Genomic DNA, 23,495 nt, shown 5'->3' with positions numbered 1-23,495 from the left:
AGAAGGAGAAGGAGAAGGAGAAGGAGAAGGAGGAGAAGGAGAAGGAGAAGGAGAAGGAGAAGGAGAAGGAGAAGGAGAAGAAGAAGAAGAAAGAAAAAGGGCCCTGTGCCAGTTATTAGGTCACTGTCCAGTTACTCATCTATCCACTCACAGTTCCAAACCCGCCCTTCCACGCTCTGCTCTGTGACGGCAGGGCCGGGACTCCACGAACCGCATTTCTGCTTTGCCAGTTGCTCGCTGTTCAGCTCTGCCAGCAGGACCCCCACTCCTCAGGGGGCCGCGCTGAGCCCCGCAAGCCCCTCCTTAGCTTAGAGAGGTCAGCATCAGCCGAGCAGCCGCCCCTGCCCAGAAGTCAGACTTGCAGCAGTTTGGGGCCCTCCTCTAAGTTTCTCAGCTGGGCTATTTCCAGAGTCTTCCTGTGTTCCTTCAGCCTCAAGGGTGGGAGCTGCTTCCTGCAGTTGCTCCCCCCGTGACACCTTAGAGCTCCTCTGTTATCCTTTGATTACCTCGTTAACGACTTTGTGCCTGGTTAATAAGGTCTTCATACGAAATCCTCGCTGTTCAAATAACTGGTGTGGCTTTTGTTCCCTGACTGGACCCTGCCTAATACCAGAGCCTAAGGTGACACACAGGGTCCAAGGACAGGCTGCTCCCACACGGCACCCAGACGCCCTTCTAGCTCACTCTCCTCGTCACAAGGAAAACCTATAAAGAACACGACCCACAGCCCCCCAGGAAAGGCCCTTTCTTCTGCAGAGGATGCGCCGACTCTACCAAAGGACCAGAGCTAAAGCCAGGCAGAAACCAGGGCAGAGAAGAGGGGGCCAAAGACCGGGGCCTCTGGATGGCCGCCCCCCGGGGCCCAGTGCCCGCAGAAGGCGCGCTAACGTTCACCGTCGAGTCTTCCTCGGGGTCTGTGTGCCACCATCGAGTCCCACTTGGAGAGAAGGGGCCATGCATTCAGCAAACAGAACGGCTCCCTTCTCGGGCGGGAGTTGCCAGGCCTCCCCCAACAGTGGCAGACAGTTCACACTAGGAGCTGAAGAGGGAGGTCATGCATTTTGCTAGAGCAGAGAGTGCTCCCCCGACGCACACGCACACGCACACGCAGGAATCGGAAGACATGGGACTGTTTTCAGCAGTGTGTCGCCTCAGCGTGAGGTCACCGTTCCTGTGGTAGAGGCACACCTGAAATGATAGATTCCGACGGCGCCCCTCAGCTCTGCCAAAGCAAGGGACTGTCAGGAATGTTTTATTCAAAGGAGAGCCAAACAAAACAGAACAAAACAAAACAAAGAAGCACCCGTGTGCTTAAATGGCAAAATCCATTTGCAAAACCAGAGTGTAACAACAATAAGGAGAAAATAACAATTAACGGTAAACACTAAATGGAGCAAGAATCGTGTCACTTGACGTAAACTGGCATCATGAGGAGAAATGGAGTAAAACAAAAGAAAATACAGACTTATAAGGAAATCAGAACCAAGTTTAGAGTACTTTACTTCCTCATGAGTTCTGAAACGACTTAAAAGTATTATGGCTGTGAATCATCTGTCTGCACATTATTTAGATAAAGGGAAAGAAGAGACCACATCATATTGTCGACCGCCAATATGTGCTAGGGATTGAGTTCAGTGCTCTATATGGAGCACATCAGAGAATTTTCTCGCACCTGTCAAATAACCCTGTACTTGTGATTGTCTCTATTTTAGAAGAAAAATGGAGCTGGCAGTCCCGAATCTTACTGAAATAGGGGTGCATGGACAGGTGGAACTGGGCTGCAGACCCCATGTTCTGTCTTCCACACCATGTGTGTCCCTCCCAACAGTCCGCTTGGGGGCTCTTGCAGTCTCCTCTTGTCTCAGTCTGTTTGGGCTGCTACAACCAAACACCAGAGGCTGGGGAGCTTGTAACCAGCACAGATTTATTTTTTGCATTTCTGGAGGCTGGGAAGTCAAAGATCAAGGTGCCAGCAGATTTAGTGTCTGGTGAGAACCGGCTTCCCTTTGAGCTATAGAGCAAGGGGGCTCTCTCGGCCTTGTTCTAGAAGGGCGTTAATCCCATTGATGAGAGCTCTGCCTTCATGACCTTATCACCTCCCAAAGGCCCAACCACCTTGGGGGTTGGTTTTCAACATATGAATTTGGTGGAGGGGGGCACAGACATTCAGAGCGTAGCACCTAATTTGTTTTCCTTGATGTGTGTTACTTATTTTTTGAGAGAGAGAGACAGTGTGAGCAGGGAAGAGGAAGAGAGAGAGGGAGACCATCCAAGGCAGGCTCCAGGCTCTGAGCTGTCAGCACAGAGCCCAGTGCAGGGCTCGAACCCACAAACTATGAGATCATGACCTGAGCCAAAGTCAGATACTTGACCAACTGAGCCACACAGGCACCCCCCATAGCACCTAATTTTTATTGCCTGCTCTCATTTATTGTTTCTTGAGTTTTGATTAAAACATTCAGCTTTTCTGGATTCGGTCATTTAAGTGGTCCATCACATATCTCTGCTATGGTTCTAGCATTTGGGTATGGAATTCTAGCCACCGAGAAACTATAGTTCATTTCTCACCATAAAGGAAACTTTACTCATGACCTTCTTTGCTTTATCTGTACAGTGGAGCTTATCACCTGATAAAATCCTATGCAGTCTCAAGAGGAAAACAACAAAGTGAATTGTAATGAAATCATTAGTAGTACCCACCTCATTTTAAAAAGCCTCCTAGTTCGTGATTGCTGCTAAAGACAAGTTGTTGGTGCTTATAAACAAACCAGCTTTTATTAAAACATTCATATGAATGTCAGGTAGCTTGTCTGCTTTGGAAGTGTTTCTCATACTTGAGCCTGCTTTAGAATCCCCTGGAGAGCTTGCTCAAACACATCACCAAGCTCTTCCCCCAGGTTCTCAGCCAGCAAGCCCCGGGTGGGACTTGAACATTTGCATTTGTAACCAGGTTCCCGGGTGATGCTGATGCTGATGGTCAGGAGGCCAGACCTTGAGACCCACGCCTCTATAGAAAGGCTGTAGAAAGTCATCTCACCATTTCCAAACCCTTTCTTCTTCGGTAATGAAACTCTGATTTTAATTCAGGATAGAAATGCAACTAGCTGAAAGATTGTATTATTTAGCCTCTCTTGCAACTTGATCTGGCTACATGACCTAGTCTTCGCTTGTGAGCTAAAAGGAAAAGTGGCTTGAAGGAAAGCAGCTTGAAGGAAGCTGAGTCCCTGGGAAGAGCCTGTGGCAGGCAGAGTCTCAGGTGGCCCGGTGACGGCCTACCTCCTGGTATTTAGGCCCTTGTGCAGTTCCCCCTGCTTGAGTGTGGGCTGGACTTCTAACGGGAGAAGCCAGCTTTCAAGTCATGAGGCTGCCCAATGGGGAAACCCACATAAGTGAGCTTGGAAGGGGACCTTCTAAACCCTGCCAACAACCGTGTAAGTGGCTAGAAGGAAAGCCTCCTGACTTGAACCGAGAGATGACTGCCACCCCAGCTGATGCCTTAGTGGCACCCTTTGAGACCCTGAGCCACAGCCACACAGCCAAGCTTCCCCCTATTGTGGCCCACAGATTCTCAGATAAGAAATGTTTGTTATTTCCAGCTCCCACATTTTAGGGCAACTAGTTATATAGCAATATGTAACTAATACAGAGTCCCTTTTCCCTTCTGCCACCCTGCTACAGGCACATGTGAGCTAGAGCCGCAGGGCCTTCCTCACCCGTGAGGACAGAATCTACATGTTGAGGATGCAAACAAAAAGATAGGTGTCTGGGTCCTAATGGTACCAGAATGCCAGCACAGTGCTGCGTACTTCCTGACTTCCCTTACGTGAGAGAGAAGTAGATTGACCCCTCTCTTGTTGAAGGTCAAGGAAATTTATATATGCTTGAAGTTCCTCCTTTCACCGAATCTATCAAATAATAATATTATAACTTTTTAACAGACACTTAGCGCTTACTGTATGCCAGACACTGTCTAAATGCTTTAGAGATACTAACCCATGAAATTGTCATCACAATCCTCTTGTTCTTCCCACTTTGCAGGTAAGGAATCTGGGGCACAGAGAGGTTAGGTGACTTGCAGAATGTCACACAGCTAGTAAGAATTATAAACCCAGGCACTTTGGATGCAGAATCTGTGCCTTTAATCACTAAGCCCTGTTGTCCTAACATTTATGAAGCACTTCCCAAGTGCTGGACAGCACACTAAGTGCCTTACACATTTTATAGAAGAGGATACCGAAGCTCATAGAGGATTAAGTAACTTCCTGAAAACCACAGAGTTGGAAGTGTCATGTTGATACTCAAATTCAGGTGTCTTTGCTTCTAGGGCCAGCACTCTTACTGCCTGTGAAATGACATTTCTGTTCTGGGCCTCATTTGTCTTCAAGCATTTCCAGTGGCTACGGCAGCAAGCATTCAGATCACCTGGGGAGACTTGGTCAATGCAGATTTTGCCTCAGAAGTTCTGGGCTGGAGCCCAAGAATCTGCATTTCTCACACATGCCCAGATGACAGTGATGCTGCTGGTCTGGGCACCACATTTTGTGCAGTGAGGGTTCAGACAGCAGATGGACGGTCTCCTTAGCAAGGCTTGACCGGAAGTGGCTGTGCAACCTGTTTCCTGTTCTGTAGAACAAGAGGGAGCTAGAGGAGATGTTCAATAAAGTTCCTTCTAGCTCTAAAAGTTCTCGACTTTGTGCAGAATATAATTTTCAGCCATTCTCCACACCTTTGTACTTATCTGACAAACAAAGCAGTCTGAACTACTGCAAGCATAATTAAACACAGCAAATTGAACATCAGAGAGATCAGTTTGTCCAGTTCCCCCACTTTATAGGTGAGAAAACAAAGAAGTGAAGTGGCTCGGCCCAGTCACAGAGCTGGGGGCTGGGTAGCTGTCCCCAGGTGCTGGTTCTCCTCCATCTTGCTTCTCAGACTTGGCTGTGCCTCCAGGGATCTGGTTAAAATGCAGAGTCTGGTTCAGGAGAGTCTGCATTTTTAACCAGCTCTTAGGGAACCCAGGGCCCCGGGTCAGGCTGTCGCTGGGTAGCCCCCAGCTGCAGTCCATGGTCACTTTGAGGTGCACAGATCCAGATTACTTTGCTCACACCACTACTCCTCTCCAGCCATGCAACTGTGGGGTCAGAGATATCTGCAGCCAGGGAAGGAATCTGACGTCAGGCTTTCAGGCCCCCACAGTCAGAAGAGACAGGAAGACCACAATGAGACAGGAAGGAATGAGCTGAGTGGCCTGAATTTAGGAGCAACACTACCACAAGACAGGTGAGGTTCGTGTACGGCCCGAAGTTCAAGGGAAGTGGTTAGAGTCCTTGCAAGTGTTGAGAACACAACAGTAGCAAAGAAGCACGTGCACGGGGGCACTTTCGGGCTCTGCAGCAGGGCTTTTCTGACATTTGCCTGATGCAAGAGCCAACCCTCCTGGAGCTGGTCCAGGCCCAATAGTTGGGCTCCAACCTAGGTGGTAGCACCTGGGTGGCCCCCAGGCTGCAGCCTGACTAGGGCTCTGGCTCCCATGCTTCTAATGAGACCTCTGACTTCAGTTAGTCTTTAGTCTTCTGCATGCCTAGTACTGTGCTAGGTGGTCTGGGAAGTACAAATGAAGTATAAAATATGGTGTCTACCCTCAAAGGATTTGTCATTGAACTGTGGGAGCCAAGGTGAAGCAAGCTGAGAATTCATGAGAGTTCCAGAGAACACTCAACTTTGAAGTAAGGACTGGATGTGCAGTAGAGAATCTCAGAAGGTAAAAATGGGTATGGGGCTGAGGAAGTCAGAAAACGATTCATGGAAGAGGGATACCTGACCTGGGGCCCTGGGAAGCTACGGCCTATTACTCAAGCGGCCTCAATTCTTCCCCCTTCCTGTTTCCTCACCCTTTGACATATAACTTTGCAGGGCCCCCCTTCCCTGGCCATTTTGATTCTGGACTTGGCCTTGAGGCTTGCTTTGGACATTGAGATGTTAGAAGACTCGACAAAGCAGTGATCTGAAAAATGTGCCTACACAGTTCCACTTGCCTTTTACTCTTCAGTCGCTACCGAAAAACTATGGCCGGGCTAGTCGGCCAGAGACGGAGAGACAAGCAGGGCACCAGTTCTCCCCAGTTGCTCCAGACAAAGGCCAATCAGACCCCAGCCATCTGAGCCAGGTGAGCTAGGATCACCAGAGCCACCTAGCCAACCACCCCAGATATGCAAGCATGAAGTGCTTATTATTATACGCCACCCTGGTTTTGTGACTGTTTTTATGTGTCATTATTATGAAAATAAGTAACTGACATAATAGGTAAAGAGGTTGGAAAAATGGAACACTTGAGTATTTCCTGCCGAGCCTCATTTAGAAAACTAGCTTTGTGTGATATTAATAACTACTACTTAAAACAGGGCTCCCCTGCCTAAACGCATTTGGGAAATGCTGAGTAAATGAAGATAACAGGTTTCTTGATGTAGGGCTTCCCAGGGTCTTGACTGTGAAATTGTACATTGTGAGTCGCCAGCAGGAGGGAATACTGAGATTGCAACATTTCCTGAACATTGTGTGAAGTGTCTTGTGGGAACAGGGGTGTCCTTGGACACATTTGAGACATGCTGGTCTCAGCAAATCACATGCCGTTCCACCACTAGTGGATGTGTTGTCCTGGAGCAGGGAGGGATATCATCTCTCTTGTTGAGTGCTGCATCTCTGAGACCCACTCAGTAAATATATGTGCAAGGAGGGGGGGAAGATGTTTCTGACCTCTGTGCTTCCATTCGTGCTGTTGACTCTGCCGGTCATAAATGCCTTGGCTTTGTCTACCTGGTGAGCCCTTCAAACTCAGGATATAAGTCACCATTGCCCTGAATATATCACTGATCTCCCCGGGCAAAGTTGGGTGATTCGTCCACCAGTGTAAATACTGTAAGCAGTGCTGCTTCTGTTCATCCTTCCCACAGTGCTAGGAGCTGCACGGATGGTAGCATCTCTCCTACCACACCAAGCAGAGTCCATCATACTATAGAGGTGCCCTATGAGTATGCTGTGGAAAGGCACAAGGAGGAGAAGAAGGGAGGGAGAGAAGCAGGGGAAACAGAGAGGAAAGAGGGTTTGAAGGGAAGGAAAGAAAGAGGGAGGAGGAAGGGAAAGAAGGAGGTAGAAATGAATACTCAGCGATCATTTCATAATAGCAAATGATTAGTGATGATGAGATGGGAAAGGTTTCCTGGGGGCAGGTGGAAGAGAGGCAGGAATACATGAAAATGAGTTCAGTCTTTATTCTGCAAGTCATAAGGCATCACAGATGAATATTTTAAGCAAGAAGTTGGCATCAGTTAAGCTTTCTCTGGAAATTGTTTTTTGTCAACAGGTAAAACACTATTATACTATGTATTACAAGGTGACCTGAATGATTCATCTACTTAATAGAGAAAATAATACGTAGCAAAAAAGAACAAAAAAAAGTTGCACAAGTCCCTCAACCTTTGTAAACTAATACAAAGATCTCTGTTGAAGGGAGATGTTACACTCAACTAGGGCCTGGTGACCAGAAGTGGTCACCCATGAGACTGAGCCATGTGTTTACACATTAAATATTGAATCAAATCTACCCTGTGTTGATAAAGAGAAGCATGAGTCCCAAAAAGCACAGTAACAGTACAAATAAGCACTTAATCAAGATTTGTTTATCACCAACCTCTATACACGGAACATAAAGAACTTGTCAAATCTATTGGTTCTATTTTCTACCCTTTAAATTTCCAGACAGATGCTAACAGTTTACTCCTGGCTATCATGCCTGCCCCAGTTGAAGGAATGGCTCTTATAATCTTCTGAAAGCTGTCCAGCATCATAGGTGTTTTAAATGTTCTATGCTAAGTAGGAAAAAATCATAATATAACAAGGGTGCCTGTTGTACATACTTGTAGCCCTACCTAATTCAAAGGTGGCTGGGAGTGTTAATCAAGCTAAATCTTATTTGTACTAACATTTGATAAAAAGCAAAGATTCATTTCTGCCTAACTCTAAACAAGCCAAAGAGTTACAGAAGTGGGAGCAGCATCCAGAAGTTTCTAGAAATGTAAGAAACTCTGTGTGTGCACATGCACACTGGGATAGGGAGGCAAAGGAGGGCAGAATGGATGGGAAAAGATTTTGGTAATCGATATTCCAAAATGTCTGTTGCAGTCAATATATGGAGGGGTGACATTTAGGCACATCCAGAAAGGGATGAAGTTAAGTCACAAAATAAACTATATATTCCCTGTAAACTTGTGACTGAAAATATTTGAGGACCTTCACATCCCATAAAAAAGACTTTGATAATGGTCTCATGGAATATGACTAGAATATGACTTGAGGGGCACCTGGGTGGCTCAGTTGGTTAAATGTCTGGGTTTGGCTCAGGTCATGATCTCACGGTTCGTGGGTTCGAGTCCCGTGTCGGGCTCTGTGCTGACAGCCAGCTCAGAGCCTGGAGCCTGTTTTGGATTCTGTCTCTCCCCCTCTCTCTCTGACTCTCCCCTGCTCTCTCTCTCTCTCTCTCTCTCTCTTAGAAATAAATTTAAAAAATAAATTAAAAAAAAATAGAATATGACTGGAACTTTAAAAAGCTGATTGGAAAACGCTGATTGGATTAGACTCTTTTTAAAAAGATTTTAATGGTAGGAGAAGGATGCTCAGATTGCGGGGTAGAAAAAGAACAATCAGAAAGGAGGAATCAGTCAGTGTCTCTATGACTATCTAGGGGTAAAGGAGCCCAGAATAACCAAAATGGGGCATTCCACACCACTCAACAGATCTACCCCATGGTAGGCTAAAAATGCCTCCCTTGCCCTGCCCCCGCAAAGATACCCACATCCTAATCCCTGGGACCTGCAAATGTTACCTTATATGACAAAGTTGACTTTGTAGATGTGATTAAGTTAATGCTCTTGAAATGGGGAGATTATCTTGGGTTATTCAGGTAGGCTCCAAATTCCATCACATGTATCTTTGTAAGAAGGAATCATAGGAACATTTGATGCAGAGGAGAAGGTGGTGTGAAGGTGGAGGCAGAGATTAGAGTAATGTGACCACCAACCAAGGAATGGGGAGGCCAGTAGAATCTGGGAAAGGCAAGGAACAGACTTTCCCCAAGAGCCTCCAGAGGGAATGTAGCCCTGACAACATCTTGATTTTGGCCCAGTGAAACTGACTTTGGACTTCTGGCTTCCATAACTGTGAGAGACTTTTCTCTTGTCTTAAGCCACCCAGTTTGTGGTGATTTGTTCCAGTGGCCACAGGGAGCTGATACAACCCCCATCTGAGGATGAGTGCCTTAGGCAGCTGCAGCTTGAAGACACTTGCTGTTCCACTCATGCAAGGGACCCTCTCTTTCCTTACCCCCAGGCCTTCACTCCCTGCTGTCTGCTTCAAATTCCTTGCTCTCCAATTAGCCTTCTGGATAATACTTTGGCATTTTTTAAAAATTTTTTTTAATGTTTTATTTATTTCTAGGAGAGAGAGAGAGAGAGACAGCGTGAGCAGGGGAGGGTCAGAGAGAGAGGGAGTCACAGACTGAAACAGGCTCCAGGCTCTGAGCTGGCAGTCAGCACAGAGCCCGACGCGGGGCTCCAACCCACGAACCGCGAGATCACGACCTAAGCGAAAGTCGGACGCTTAACCGACTAAGCCACCCAGGCGCCCCTACTTTGGCATTTTTAATAGATTTACCAAGAGAGAGACTACACCAACCAGAGACAAACTTTTTGGTCCTCTCAGCAGTTAGATTTTCTGTTGTGAATTTACTTTAGATTTATGTCTCAGTCTCTGTGAAACTGGCTAGTGGAAGCCACCCCTCCCCCAAAACTTGATGAGCCTCCATCACACTAATGGAACCAATTTTCTAGAGCTGCAATGTTGAAGTATCAGTGTGCAAATTTATGATGATGTCACCAGCCTACTGACCCCCAGTAGGGGGGTTCTCCATCTCCTCTGTCAAGATATAACAGTTGACTGCATTGGTTGAACTCATTTCAAGTAGCAGTATAGGTGCAGTCTTTTCTCCCAAAGATAGAAGAACATTATGGAAATAGACCCTTAGGGTGCCTCGGTGGCTCAGTCAGTTAAGCATCCAACTTCAGCTCAGGTCATGGTCTCACAATTTATGGGTTCAAGCTCCGCATTGGGCTCTGTGCTGACATCTCAGAGCCTGGAGCCTGCTTCGAATTCTGTCTTCCTCTCTTTCTGCGCGGCTCACGCTCTCTCTCTCTCTCTCTCTCTCTCTATTTCTCAAAAATAAATAAACATTAAAAAATGTTTTTAAAGAAAATAGACCCTTGATATATTTGTAAAAACTTATTCAGTTGCAAGTGAAATAAGCTCCAACTCAAATTCGCTTAGATACACAAGCCAAAAAGAAATGTATTTCCTCTCATAACTGTGATGTTCAAAGAGAAGACATCAGATTCAGGCATACCTGGATCCAGGAATACAATGATATAATCAGGAATTGTCCCTTTCAATCCATCTCTCAGTTCTGTCTCTTGTTGACCTTTGGTCTCTGGTAAGCTTTCTTCTCTGGGTGGAAGATACAGCCATTAGAAGTTCAAGACTTACTTGCCATTATACATAGCAATCACAGCAACAACAACAGCAAAAAGTTGCCTCTTTAATACTTGTCTTGGCAAAAATTCCTGGGAAAGCTCCAGTTGGTGCATCTAGAGTTGTAGACCCATTTTTTAATCAATCACTGTTGCCAAGAAGTTTTGTGTTGAACTATCTATGTGACAATTTATTTTTTAAATGTTCCAGTATGAACAATGTGAGATATGTGTATAAATCAAGTCTGATCTCCATGCTAGGAGTAGTTAGCATTTGAAATCTTCTAATCAGGAATCAACACCCCAGGAATGAGTAAGTAGCATAACCACAAATCAGTACCTTCCCAAATTCCCCGCTGGGAAAATGCACACTCAAAATAGCATAATTCAAGGAAGATTGAATAGAAGTATGGTTTACAAAGGTGTGAACAGGATATAGGAAAATCTCAAAGAATAGTATAGTATTTAGGAGTTGTTAACAACAGGTCTCTTACCAACCCTAGACCCAAAGAAATGCGAGAAAGAATCAGTTACCAGAAGATGGAAGGAGAAAATCATGTAGATTGCTACATTGACAGGAGCTGTGACCTTCAAGATAGGTCACAGCCAGGTTGGGGCAGCCCTGCAGGGATGGAATTGGGGGAATAAATATCCTACCCTTACTCTCCTCCCTCTTCCCAATCACCTACTGGGCGCACCATTAGTCAGACCCAACTGGAAGCCAGAGGATTAGGAAGTCCATTGATATAATCCATGCAGGTCAGTTTCCCAGGCCAGAAAGCAGGGACAGAAAGCGTGGAGAGTTCAATGTGGACAAATAAACAGAAAATATTCAGCAATAGATGTGGTGATATAGCACTTATCATATATTATCCGAATCTACACATGAAATGTTTCCTAATTAACATAAAGAATCTTAGAAAAAATGATATAGGTAAAATGAATAATGTGCAAAGTAGTAGATGGTTAGAAATAATGTAGAAATCCCACCACCCTTGCAGGGGATTCTGCCAAGACTGGCAGTCTAATGCCATGGGCAGCCCTTAAGGGGTGGAACCCCACTGCCCTATGTTGCTCCACTTCAAGAAGAACTGTCTCCAGGCCCACTTAAAGGGCTGACCTATCCTACTGTTAGCATATTGAGGCATTCACAAAGGACTCTCATGCCAGATGCTATTTTAGGTGTGTAGGTAAGAACACAACTTCCCTAAAACTACAGAACAGACTGAGTAGTGTGTTTTGGAGCTGCTTGCTACTAAATACTTGTACTTTTTGTAAGATTTAGTCTAAGAATTGCTTTCACTGTAGGATCCCTATCTGGGAGTTGGATTATAGGGAAAGGATACGTGACTTCTACCAATGGCTAACCATCAGAGGCTCCCAACATTTTCCAAGGGAACCCAGCATTTGCTGAATGGCCAGATCGGATCACATGCTCAACCCTTTGGCAAGGGGGAAGAGTCATCTCAACCTAGTCCATGCAGGATGGATTTTCCATAAGCAAAAGAAATTCTGCTACAAGAAGAAAGTTGGGGAGGGAAGGACAGAATATTAAGTAGACAATAACTGCACCCACCCCAGTTTATTACCCTTTCCACTTGTGGATTTGACACTCATGGTTCCAGCTATTCCTGAATCACCCTGAATGTCCATGACATTCATAATTTGTAATTTAGCTAAGGCACAAGATTGCATTACCCATGCTACAAGGCCAGATTGAAAAGATGCTTAGCTAATAAATAAGCCTGACTGACCACCTATATACCACATCTCCAAGTGGTTTTGTTCTTCTCTCCTGCATCTACACAGAAAGCTTTAGTAAGAGGCAAACTTTGTTCCTTAGTGAAAGCTTTCCTCGGATGATGGCAACTATTGATGTTGGTGCTGATGTGAAGTGATGAGATCTTTTACAAATAGACCATAAATACATTATATTCAAAAATCATCTTAAGTCTGAAAGGGCTGCTCAAATATTTTAGTCCTACCTGACCTCATATTATGAGTGAGTTTAAGTGCCATAATGTATTCAAGAAGAGCCTAAGGCACACACTTCATGAATGACATGGGTTTACTATATTTTAAAATACCTGTATGACATTCATGATGCCTGTTTCAGTTATCTATTCTGACATAACAAATTATCCCAAAGCTTAATGTCTCAAAGTAACAGATATTTTTGTTGTTCACAATCTGAACTGGACTCAGCTAGGCAATTCTTCTGCTGGTCTTACCGGCCATCACTTATATGCCTGCATTCAGCTGGCAGGTTGGTTGAGGCCTAGGCTCTGCTGGATGCTGTTCAATTTCATTTCATGTTTTCCTTGCAATGGTATCCAAGATGGTTTGGGGAGAGACTGAACAAAGAATGAGTAGGGGAAGAGAGGGCCTATTTGAGCCACTCTTGGGTCCACTGTTTCTCAAATTTCAAGTTCTCCCTTCTCTTAGTAATCTCCCCTGTATCCCAGGAGGATACACTTCCCATAATGCCACCACACTCACTGGGTTGATGGTACAACTCAGTCTGACAGCTGAAACAAAGATCCCAAGGTGGGGAGAGGCAGCATAGGAGTTTATACCTTGAGACCCAGAGGGCTGATGAACAAGAGACAATAGAACCTCATATGTTGATATGTTTGAGCCCAGCCTCAGCTTTAAGTGGGGTGCCATTTTCTCTGTGTGCATGCAACAATTTCAAGATGAGAGCAAACTGTCAGCCTTAATTCTCCAAGATCTATAATCTGCATCAGAATAAGAAGAGAAAAGCACAAAAATTAATTCAACTCTGTAAATATAATACTAATTATATCTTTTAAGTGATCTATTTACCGTTTCTGCTAAATCACCACCAAGCACAATAGCAATTATGTGCATATCATTAAAATGTGTCCTGTTGATATGGTTTCAAGTTATATTTGATTATGACAGTAATCCATGAGACTCACTCTGTAAGCAGTATATGAAAATCAATCTTCACACTCTATAATTATACCATGAATGTTACGTTGTTGTAATTTGCTGCTCATAAAATACGGTTCCAGCTTCAACAATTAAAGAAAATGTTAACTACTACTCAAACCATATACTGCTTTTCTCCATTTAATTGTTTATAAAAATTCTATGATTTTGCATTTAAATAATTCAATGATCCTTGACTGTGGCACCATGAAATGTTTGTTTTTTCTTTCAGACACACTTTTAATATGCAGTGTTTCTCTTCATTTGTGCTTAGTACATCTAAAATCTTGTATTCCCTAGGGCCATGACCATAAAAGGAAAATGCAGAAGAACATTCTACCTTCACCTTTCATCTATATGGAATTTTTAAATTTATGTGAGCTTTATTGCTGGGCATTGTGGAGGCAATTATATGGGAACAAATTATCAAAGTGTTGGAGTACCTAGTTCCATGGGGACAACTTCTTCCCAGTTCTTTTGGGCATGGATGCCAAGGATGATAAGATTACTGGGTGACAAGCATTCAAGCATATCCAAAATGGGATGAAGATTGCTCAGGCAGGTCTACTCTCCCATTTGCTTCCAATAAATCACCAACCACAAAATGACCTGACCAAACTAGTGAGTCACAGATTTTAGGATTTTTTTGAATGGATAGGAGTAATCTTCAACATTTGTAAGTAAGTAGGGGCAATAGGTCTCCTTAAAAGCAAGTGTCAGACCAAATTCTAACATTCGCATAAACATTCATAGCAAGGAGACACCTAGATGGCCATACAGTCTGTCCTGGAAGTTTGGCGAAGTCTCAGTTTGGTGACCCTTTAGCTGTTCCTAGTGCATCCTGCATGAAAGGTTCACATGAGGTACATGTGCAATACTGGAGCTGTTGAATTTACTAAAATTCTAGTCATATTCAAACAACTAAGTCCCTACCATAAGTGGCTACAATGGCATCAGTCTGGAATCCTAAGCCTAGAGTGCCATTCTCAAGGGCTGTGGGCTACTCGCTTTATCAGATTCTTAGACTCCTATCATGCAAGAGGCAGGGCTTCCTAAACAATTATTCTAGCCAATGCACACTGCTTGAATACCATGCATTTCACCAGTGAGAAATTATTTCTAATATCCATGAGACTAATTAACAAAGCCTGCGATATTGATCTGAGATAAAGATAGTTTTACAGTAGTTGCTTTGGAAATGTTGATTTCTGATTAGAGTCTTTCAAGGGAGAATAATCCCTGGAATTAATATCCTCAATTAGAAAACTTTGAATTTTAACAACTGCCCTAGGGTGTAGATTAAAACTAATGTGCACAAATATATATTATACTATCTTTGCTGAAGTATTTTAAGGTAAATTACACCACAGTGACCATATGTTATGAGATATGATGTTGTTATGGCAATGGCTATAATAAAAGATGGATTTCAATATTTTGTTTGCTTTACATGCAAAAGCTTTTGTCAAAATGAATGCCTTTGAGCTAGACTTAAAACATATTTGCTAGAATTGCCATATGATCCAGCAGTTCTCCTTCAGGGTATATACTCAAAAGAATTAAAAGAAAGGTCTCAAAGAGATATTTGTTCATAGCAGTATTATTTACAATGCTACAACGTGGAAGCAACCCAAATGTCCACAGACAGATGAATCTATTTAAAAATGTGACATAAATATACAATGGAATATTATTCGGTCTTAAAAGAAGAAAATTCTTATATATACCATGGTTAAATCTTAAGTGCATTATGCTAAGTTTAATAAGTCAATCACAAAAGATAAATATTGTATGATTCTACACACCTAGGATAGTCAAAATCATAAGGACAGAAAGTAGAATGGTGGTTTTCAGGAGTTAGGGGAAGGGGGAATATGAGGTATTATTGTTTAATAGGTATAGAGTCATAGTTTTGCAAGATTAAAGGGATTCAGTAAGTGGATGGTGGTGATGATTATACAATAATTTGAATATATTCAATGGTACAATGAATCGCAAGTTCTATCTTACATGTATTTCATCAATTTAAAATTTTGAAAAAGAATCACATTTGCTGCCCTTTAGCTGTTTGGGATTCATCATGAGACCAATATTTTCTGGGTTTCTGTCCTTGTATTATTATCTGAAGCCTCAGGAAGAATCGGCTGCTCAGACAAGTGTTACGGTAACAGTGGTAAGAATAAGGTGAATTCAGGGAACCTCCAGCAGCCTGCTGGGTTAGAAATGAGGATTTAAGTGGGTGTGTGATGAGAGACAAGGCAAGAGAGAGTAACTGGGCCAATGCAAAGGCAAAACAACAAGACTGGGGCAAGGGAGCTACCAAGGGAATAGGAATTAAGGTAGCATTCACTCTCAAGTGCCAACCCTGCATTTGCAATATCCTTGAGAAGAAGTGTCTCCTTAAATTTTGCACCCAAGGTGTCTTACCTGCCTCACCCTACTTCCAGCCCTACACAAAGGACATTGCTTTCAAAGTACGGAGCTTAAGAATGGAAAAAAAAAAAAAAACCCCATCTATTTGCTGTTTACAAGAAACTCATTTTAGACGGGAAGACACCTTCCAATTGAAAGTAAGTGGATGGAGAAATATCTATCATGCTACTGGAAGTCAAAAGAAAGCTGGAGTAGCTATACTTATATCAGAAAAACTGGACTTTAAAGTAAAGACAGTAACAAGAGATGAAGAAGGGCATTATATCATAATTACAGGGTCTATCCATAGGAAGAACTAACAATTATAAATGTCTATGCACCGAATACAGAAGCACCTAAATACATAAAACAATCACAAACAGAAACAGTCTTGTGGATAAGAATATGGGAGCACCTAAATATATAAGACAATCACAAACAGGAACAATCTTACAGATAAGAAGGTGCTAATAGCAGGGGACTTTAATACTCCACTTACAGCAATGGAGAGATCAACTAGACAGAAAATCACTAAAGAAACAATGGACTTGAGTGACACATTGGACCAGAAGGATTTGACAGATGTATTTAGAACTCTACATCCTGACGCCATGGAATTCCCTTTCTTCTCAAATGCGCATGGCACATTCTCCAAGATAGATCACATACTGGGACATAAAGCAGCCCTCATAAAAATAAAAGAATTGAGATCATACCATGTACATTTTGAGATCACAATGCTTTGAAACTTGAAATCAATCACAGGAAGAAGTCTGGAAAACCTCCAAAAACGTGGAGGTTAAAGAACACCCTACTAAAGAACGAATGGGCCAATCAGGCAATGAGAAAAGAAATTCAAAAATATATGGAAACAAATGAAAAAGAAAATACAACAACCCAAACTCTATGGGATGCGGCAAAGGCAGCCCTAAGAGGGAAGTACATTGCACTCCAGGCCTATTTCAAGAAATCAGAAAAAGTGCAGGTGCAAAATCTAACAGCTCACCTAAGAGAACTAGAGGAAGAGCAACAAGAGCACCCCAAACCCAGTAGGAGAAGAGAAATAATAAAAATCAGGGCAGAAATAAACAATATAGCAACCAAAAAAACAGTTGAACAGATCAATGAAACCAAGAGTTGGTTTTTTGAAAAAATAAACAAAATTGACAAACCTCTAGCTAGACTTTTCAAAAAGAAAAGAGAGCACTCAAATAGACAAAATCATGACTGAAAATGGACTTATGACAACCAACCTCTCAGAAATACAATCAATCATCAGGGAATACTATGGAAAATCATATGCCAACAAACTAGACAACTTACAAGAAATGGACAAATTCCTAAATACACACTCGCTACCAAATTTCACACAGGAAGAGATAGAAAATCTGAACAGACCCATAACTAGTGAGGAAATCAAATCAGTTATCAAAAGTCTCACAACAAATAAGAGCCTTGGACCAGATGGCTACCCTGGGGAATTCTACCAGACATTTAAGACAGAATTAGTACCCATTCTTCTCAAGCTATTCCAAAAAATAGAAATTGATGGAAAACATCCGGACTCATTTTAGGAAGCCAGCATCATTTTGATTCCCAAGCCAGAGACCCAGCAAAAAAAGAGAACTACAGGCCAATATCCTTGATGAATACGGATGCAAAAATCCTCAACAAGATACTTGCAAATTGAATGCAACAGCACATAGAAAGAATTATCCACCATGATCAAGTGGGATTCATTTCTCGGTTACAGGGCTGGTTCAATATTCGCAAATCAATCAATGTGATACATCACATCAACAAAAGAAAAGATAAAATCCATATGGTCTTGTCGCTAGATGCAGAAAAAACATTTGACAAGATACAGCATCCCTTCTTAATAAAGACCCTTGAGACACTCGGGATAGAAGGAACTTACTTATACATACATCATAAAAGCCATCTATGAGAAGCCTTCAGCTAACATCATCCTCAACGGGGAAAAACTGAGAGCTTTCCCCCTGAGATCAGGAACACGACAGGGTTGTCCATTCTCACCACTGCTGTTTAACACAGTGCTGGAAGTCCTAGCATCAGCCATCAGACAACAAAAGGAAATAAAAGGCATGAGAATTGGTAAAGAAGTCAAACTTTCACCTTTTGCAGATGACATTTTACTGTATATAGAAAACCCGACAGACTCCACCAGAAGCCTACCAGAACTGATCCATGAATTTAGCAAAGTTGCAGGGTACAAAATCAATGTACAGAAATAGGTTGCATTTTTATACACCAATAATGAAGCAACAGAAAGAGAATCAAGAAACTGATCCCATTCACAACTGCACAAAAAAACCATAAAATACCTAGGAATAAACCTAACCAAAGATATAGGAGATATGTATGATGAAAACTATAGAAAACTTATGAAGGAAACTGAAGAAGACACAAAGAAATGGAAAAACATTACATGCTCATGGATCAGAAGACTAATATTGTTAAAATGTCATTACTCCCCAAAGCAATCTACACATTCAATGCAATCCCAATCAAAATTGCACCAGCATTCTTCTCAAAACTAGAACAAACTATCCTAAAATTTGTACGAAACCACAAAAGACCCTGAATAGCCAACGTAATATTGAAGAAGAAAACCATAACGGGAGGCATCACCATCCCAGACTTTAGCCTCTACTACAAAGCTGTCATCATCAAGACAGTATGGTATTGGCACAAAAACAGACACATAGATCAGTGGAATAGAATACAGAACTCAGAATTGGACCCACAAATGTACGGCCAACTAATCTTTGACAAAGCGAGAAAGAGTTTCCAGTGGAAAACAGCCTCTTTAACAGATGGTGCTGGGAGAACTGGACAACAACGTGCAGAAAAATGAAACTAGATCATTTTCTCACATCGTACACAAAAATAATCTCAAAATGGATAAAGGACCTAAATGTGAGACAGGAAACCATCAAAACCCTAGAGGAGAAAGCAGGAAACAACCTCCCTGACCTCCACCGCAGCAATTTCTTACTTGACACATCCCCAAAGGCAAGGAAATCAAGGGCAAAAATGAACTACTGGGATCTCATCAAGATAAAAAGCTTCTGCACGGCAAAAGAAACAATCAATAAAAGTAATAGGCAACCGATGGAATGGGAAATGACAGTTGCAAATGACATATCAGATAAAGGGCTAGTATCCAAAATCTATAAGGAACTCCTCAAACTCCACACCCAAAAAACAAATAATCCAGTGAAGAAATGGGCAGAAGATATGAACAGACACTTCTCCAAAGAGGACATCCAGATGGCCAACAGACACATGTAACTTTGCTCAGCATCCCTCCTCATCTGGGAAATACAAATCAAAACCACACTGAGATACCACCTCACATTGGTCAGAGTGGCTAAAATGAACAAATCAGGAGTCTCTAGATGCTGGCGAGGATGTGGAGAAACAGGCACCTTCCTACACTGTTGGTGGGAATGTAAGCTGGTGTGACCCCTCTGGAAAACAGTGTGGAGGTTCCTCAAAATGTTAACAATAGAACTCTCCTATGACCCAGCAGTAGCACGGCAAGGAATTTACCCCAGGGATCCAGTAGTGCTGATGCATAGGGGCACATGGACCCCAATGTTCATAGCAGCTCTCTCAACAAGAGCCAAAACATTGAAAGAACCTAAGTATCCATCAACTGACGAATGGATCAAGAAGATGTGGTTTATCTATACAATGGAATACTACACGGCAATGAGAAAGAATGAAATCTGGCCATTGGTAGCAACATAAATGGAACTAGAGGGTGTTATGCTGAGCGAAATAAGTCAGGCAGAGAACAACAGATACCATATGTTTGCACATATAAGAGGATTAGGAGGAACTTAATGGAGGACCATGAGGGAGAAGAAGGGGAAAAATAGTTGGGGAGAGGGAGGGAGGCAAATCGTGAGAGACTCTTGAATGCTGAGAACAAACTGAGGGCTGATGGGGGTGGGGGAGAGGGGAAGGGGGGTGATGGGCATGGGGGAGGGCACTTGTTGGGATGAGCACTTGGTGTTATATGGAAACCAACTTGACAGTAAACTATTTATGAAAAAAAAGCATGGAGCTTAGATTATATCCTAAAGGCTATGGGGAAGCTTTGAAGGAGTCTACACAAAGGATTCAGGTTTTTTAAAGGTAATTCTTGCCATTATGCAGAGAACTGATTTGAAGGAGGTGAGACTGGAGTCAGGGACAGGGATCCAGACCAAAGTGTATGAGGGCTTTATCTAAGACAGTAGTCTTGGGGCTGGAGAACAATGGATGTTTAAAGAGCTATGAAGGACGCAAGACTGAAAGCGTGGTGATTAATGCAGTGTGATAGTGGTACAGAGGGAAGTGGTTAAAGATGACTCCTTTCCTCAGTTGGGTGACTTGGTAGCCTGGTGAAGCTATTTGACAATGTCTGGAGACAGTTTTTGTTGTCACGACTGGGGAAGGGGTACCACTACCAACTAGTGGGTTGAGGCTAGGATGCTGCTAGATATGCCACAGTGTACAAGACAGTCCCCACAACAGAGAATTATCCTGTTCAAAGTGTCAGTAGTGCCAAGGATAGCAAACCTAGTTCAAGGTTAGCCTGAGTTTCTCACAGGTCTTGTTGAAATTCAGACTTCCTGTTTCTAATATATATCTCTGATTTTTTAAAATTATAGTTACCATTTCAAGGAAAGAAATGAGATTATCTCCTCTTACAGGGGTATTAACTTATCCTTCTCTCCTTAGCTTCCCATAGAGAATTGGCTTTCTACTCCCCTTTTGTTTTTCACCTCTTGTTCCTCTCCAAGAGAAGAGAAGAGACTAATCTGAGTGATGGTAGTCTAATCTGGCATATTTACCATTGGACAGGACCTCCCCGCCTCTAATGTGAGAACATAGCTCCACCCTTCTTCTTTTATGGCCTCATGGATTGCATATGGAAACCAGGGTTTGTTTCTTCTGCCAGCTCCTATGATGTAAGTCCACCCAGCAAGGTTTTCCCATTATTCTTCCCATCTCACTTGTTGGAACTCAGCGCTATGAGCACCTCTTACTCTTGCCTGTCTTTTCGCTCCATTTCAATGCAGAAGGAACATCAAGCCAGGTATTCCCGTGGGGGGATACTTGTGTTGTGTATTACTCTCTGTCCACCCTATGACTAGGTAGGAGGCAGGCCTCCGTTCTTCATAAATTGGTTGATTTACTGAGTCTGTTCTGCAAGCTCAGTCATATCCCCATGAGCATGCCTGAATGTAGACCCCAAGTATATGCATTGGAGGTAGGTCAGAAGCCTCAGGTCTAGGCCACATTAGTCACACAATTTATCAGAAACCTTGCTTTTAGGAGATTGCAGAAACTTTGACAATATTTCCTATATTGCCAAATAACTATATTTCCTATAAAAGAAAGCCTAAGTGCTAATCCTTTATCAGGAAGTGCAATCCTAGGATGGCATGGGGGAAAAGGAAGTGAGGCAGGGAATATTAACTGCAAACGTAAAATGATGCATTCCTGTACTGACACTGCTTCTCAAAGAAACACGACGAGTCACTTAGCCATGCATGATGACTTCAGACAAGCTATGCACAAAAAAGTGGTGTCTCAGAACCATCCATGAAAGAGCAAAGGAGAGAAGGAATTGACTCACCTCTGTCTCTTGTTTCCCACAGATTGAAGTTCACTCCATGTGGAATGAACTCAGCTGTCCCTGTTGCACTAGCTGGGTTCTCTGACAGTGTCTGGGAAAAGTAGATCCCGTCCCCATTGGTTATACTTGGATTGGGGAATGGTGGAGGAGTCAAAGGGTGTAGGCCTCAGCATCCAGAAAGAGGACCACTTGGGCCCTCACAGAGACATTTGCCAGAGCTACACACGTGGCAGAGGGTCCAAGAAACAAGTGAGGTTCAGAGAGTCCAAAGGGGAGGATAAATTGGGTCTGAGAATGAGCTTCTGTAGCCCATTGATTGAAACCCAGAGGGGAGTGGGAGCTACATTTCTATCCTTAAGACATTAGCATTTCTGTTATGATTTCTTAGAAAACTCAGGCTGTAAGCTATTGCTGGAAATAAAACATCTGGAGCAGACACTACTGGTTGCCTACCCAAAATGCCTTCTGCTAATGATTGGTGTATATAATAAGAGCACAGGGCTCCTTACTTCCCATCCTACACCCTCCACCTCAGAATGGGCAGTCCGAAGTTGTTTCAGTGATGGCTTTAGGCTACAGCTGGAAAGACTCAGCAAACTTTGCCATTCTATAAAAACAGGAAGCCAGAAAAAGAGAGGAGCACTGCAGAAACTTCCATGGAGAATTATGTGAAAAAGTCTTGCCAGAACAATGCAGCTGGGCAACATCTTGCCTTTCTTCTTCTTATGGACACTGTTCGGAGAGTGCACGCACGCACGCACACACACACACACACACACACAGACCACAAACACAAATACAACAAAAAGGCACACACACTAAATGGGATTTGCCAGTTTTGCTATCCAGGGTTAGTTCTGCAATCAATTCTAAACTCCAGCAGGACAAGCTTCTTTTGTGTCATGTTGGGGAAACTCAGGGCAACTGAAATAAATGGCCAAAATGCTCCTCAGAATGCAAACTGTTTGTGTTGCAAAGTCAAGAAGAACCCCAAGGAGTGAGGTTTGAAAGAGGGAAATTTTGAGTTTCTTCAAGAGTAAAAATGCAACAGTTTCTCTTATTGCTCAACTGCAAATATTTCTTGAGCCCCTTCTTTGTTACCAGTTCTGTGTTTGGTAAGGGAAGAGGAATGCTGTGAACTCTAGAACCCAGTACTCACCTTCTGTGAGAGAAAAAGCTCTTCCCACCATTCCTGCTTGGCCCTTAAATAGAAAGTCCTCCTGACACTTCTGTGCCCTTACAGAAGTGGTGGACAGAAGCTTTGAACCTTCATTCCTCTCCTCGTGAGGCACAAATATAGACAAAAAGCTGACATCTATTAATCTTCCATCAGGTGGTATAAATGTCAGTGACACAAATGGCCACTTGCATTTGACTCCTCTTGCGTTTGACTTTCTGGAGACTCCTTGCCTTTGGGAGGAATCTCTAGGGCTTCCTTTCTCTTCCCCATAAATATATCAGGGTGGGGCTCCCTTCCCCTGAAGAAGAGACCTACAGTTTTTCACTTGCTCTCCCTTTGCTTGGGCAATTAAAAGGTGGAAATAATAGAGGAATGATGTGGGCCTTGGTTCTAATGGGAGGCCCTCTTTCTTACATTCTATTATTTCCATGTGAAGAACAGGCCATGGCTAAGCCACTAATTCAGGAAGGATGAGAAGCATGTGGGACAGACATGAACTCTACCTATATTTGGAGCAGCCCATTTGAGCCCAGCCAAAATCAGCAAAGCCATACCAGCCAACCTACAAACGTGGAAATTCTATGCTTATTATTACTCACCTCTGAGATTTTCTGGTTGTTTATAGCAATAGCTAATTGGTGCAGAAACTGGTGATCCCAAGTAATTAAACAGCCAGACTCTGGATTTCAATTCCCTGGATTCAGTGGCAGACTCTCCA

This window comes from Hyaena hyaena, unplaced genomic scaffold (assembly GCF_003009895.1).
Source record: "Hyaena hyaena isolate Hyena2069 unplaced genomic scaffold, ASM300989v1 scaffold_295, whole genome shotgun sequence".
Classification (NCBI taxonomy): Eukaryota; Metazoa; Chordata; class Mammalia; order Carnivora; family Hyaenidae; genus Hyaena; species Hyaena hyaena.
The sequence above is the reverse complement of the archived record's forward strand: the minus strand, read 5'-3'. Positions refer to the sequence as shown.